The sequence below is a fragment of the Paramormyrops kingsleyae genome, chromosome 24 (genome assembly GCF_048594095.1).
Source record: "Paramormyrops kingsleyae isolate MSU_618 chromosome 24, PKINGS_0.4, whole genome shotgun sequence".
Taxonomy (NCBI): Eukaryota; Metazoa; Chordata; class Actinopteri; order Osteoglossiformes; family Mormyridae; genus Paramormyrops; species Paramormyrops kingsleyae.
In genome coordinates this window covers 25,228,580-25,231,584 of record NC_132820.1, presented here as the reverse complement: position 1 = coordinate 25,231,584, position 3,005 = coordinate 25,228,580, and the positions used below count along the sequence as shown (strand labels likewise).

The 3,005-nt window shown below is 43.1% G+C and overlaps 1 pseudogene; it reads left to right on the top strand.

Annotated features, from left to right (window-relative positions):
- Positions 1-773: 773 nt before the first annotated feature.
- LOC140582541 (U2 spliceosomal RNA) lies at positions 774-1,006 on the top strand (annotated as a pseudogene).
- The last annotated feature ends 1,999 nt before the right edge of the window (positions 1,007-3,005 follow it).

The window sequence follows — 3,005 nt, the reverse complement described above, 5'->3', positions numbered from 1 at the left end:
TCAGACAAATTGGTGGTGTTTCCATGTTTTGTGGCCACAACTTTATGACACTCCATGCAAAGTACCTCTTTTTGGTCAACATCCTCCTTTTTGTAGCCGAAATAGTCCCAAATAGATGATTTCGACTTTCTTTTGGTACGAAATCATTTTTTTGCGGCGGATCCTCTTCGTCGCGCATTTTTAGCAGTGAATGTTGGCTGTGAGCGGTGAGCAGCGACACAGCGAACCAATCACTGTGCAGGCACGCGGAACGTGCATGTCACCCCAGCAACAAGCCATACAACAAACTCGTGTTTACTGTGTGCTACCGTTCTCTTAATACACAATGGGCTTCTACCCTTCACATCGTATGTTCCGGCGATGTGACTATCGCTCACGCGCACATCGCGATGTCGATGTCAAAACAGAATATCGTTCAGCCCTAGTGCAGAGCTTGGAAGTCTGCGGATGTGTTCCTTTTTAACCCTCTGGAGTCTTGGGGTAGGGGACACACTTTCACTAACTGGGGCATGCTCACACGTTTCATTCAATATCATAAACTTAATTCTTGGCAAATAAATTATTTCTTATATATTTGGTTTGGTAACAAACTCATCTTAATCTTAGTGTACTTTAGATTTATGTGAAGTTTGTAATTTGACATTCAAAGTATAGACATTGCAAAATGCACTTTGGAACACTCTGCGGGTAGTTCTGTTTGTTTAATATTATCTTTGAAAGTCTTATTGTACTGTGTTGGCATGATTTGCATAGTGTGGGAATGTTTCAGCCTTATAGATTGTGATTATGTGTTAATGTAAGTAGTACAAGCATAATATTTATTATTCATGTATTTGAGCTGATTTACATTTTGTTTTGGTATGAAAAGGTTATTTTGATACGTCCCCCATGGAGGGGACCACATATTAAACGGATTTTTGGAACAGGGAGCCGGAAGTGGGGCTTGCCCCATCTCCTCCAGGCATCGACCCGGTATTGCAGTGCTTCCGGGAACGGTGCACCTCTACTGCCCCCTGTTGTTGAAAGGCAGAACTGACTGACTGAATGGGTGACTAATAGACTGAGTGCCTCTGGATGGCCAACTAATTAGCCGCATGTGGTGTGAGGGAGGGGCCCTGTTCGTGCGCGGCCCCCATTTCCCGCCTTTTTTCTTTTTTTTTAAAGTAAGGTGACACGCTGTCGTTTGTGCGGTGGGCAGCTGTGCTGAGGTAAGGCATGATGTCATCTTTGCCTTTTGAATTTTCCCTCATGTTTGTTTAAATGATTGCTGTTTTTTGAGAGGACAGGAGGACAGGGAGGACGCCGGTGGCTGCGACGCCCCTGGGCATTCTACTCCAAGCGGGGGCGTCACGGAGGCCCGGCTAACGGCGACCCGCTAAGCGGCGGCCCCATATCGACTCGGGTCTCTCTTCGGTCTTCAGGACCGGTATACGTTTCTTCTCTTTTCTGGATTGGAAAAGACAAGAGCAAAAGTGGAGTAGTTGACGAAATGGCGTCGGATGGCGTAGCTTCTAGCGGTGGGGCGTAAAGACCTTGCATTCCAGAGCATCGCTGCGCATATGAGAGTCTGCTCCATACATCTCCGTTCAGGTAAGTCAGGTTCCGGTGTGATCACTAGACTCCATTCCTGTGTTTGTCCCTAAAGAGAACAGCCAGGATAGGAAATGCTGGAAACCCATCCCGACCGGAGTCCATCCCTTCCCGGTGACACAGTAACCTGAAAGTGTTTGTGAGTGTGGTTTATGTCAGATTAGGAGAGCTGAAATGAACCTTTTGTTGGATGATAGTCGGCGACCAAAACAAGAGCTAGATCACAGAAAAGTGTTTCAAAAGCGACAGTGTCAAAGTGAAATGCAACGCTGGATGGAAGTTTTCTAGTACTGATGAAGGATGTAGAATCAGAATCCAGATATGTTTCCATACAAGGAATTTGCCTTGGTGGTGCTTTTACATGACATTACAAAGAACATAAGAACATAAGAAATTTACAAACGAGAGGAGGCCATTCGGCCCATCAAGCTCGTTTGGGGAGAACTTAACTAATAGCTCAGAGTTGTTAAAATCTTATCTAGCTCTGATTTAAAGGAACCCAGGGTTTTAGCTTCCGCTACACTAGCAGGAAGACTATTCCATACTCTAACTACACGCTGTGTAAAGAAGTGCTTCCTCAAATTTGTTTTAAAATGTTCTCCCGCTAATTTCCACTTATGGCCACGAGTTCTAGTATTTAGAATAATATTGAAATAGTCATTTGGCTGAAGAGCATCCAGACCCGTTAGAATCTTATAGACCTGAATCATATCCCCCCTTAGTCTCCTTTGCTCAAGGCTAAACAGATTCAGTTCCGCTAACCTCTCCTCATAAGACATTCCTCTAAGACCAGGAATCATTCTCGTAGCTCTTCGTTGCACCTTTTCTAAGGCAGCAATGTCCTTCTTGAGGTATGGTGACCAAACCTGCACACAGTATTCTAGGTGGGGTCTTACCAAGGAATTATATAAGTGTATCATCACCTCCCTTGACTTAAACTCCACACACCTAGAGATATAACCCAACATTCTGTTGGCCTTTTTTATTGCTTCCCCACACTGGCGAGAGTTACCCACATTTAGCAAAGACATATGCAGAAAGGTAATAAACAATAGACTGGCAATTGGGTAATATGATAATTATATGATAATTAAGTTTATTAATGGTAGTAATGATGGTATTATGATATTTATATATGTGTGTGTACATAGTAATCATTGTAGTATGAATATAAACTATATAAATGGTATAATAATTTAAAGGGCTCTTAAATGGTGCCGTTATTAAGTAGCAGCCAAGTCAACTATATGTGCAAGAGTGCAATATGTATACAGAGTTTGCAGTATGTGTGCATAATGTGCAAGAGTGCAGAATATAATCATAGAGGAAGTTTATCAGTTGTTCACTGGTTATGCTGGTGGATATTTCACTGCAGCTGACGATTAATTGAACGTCCATTCAGAGACTGGTTTGGT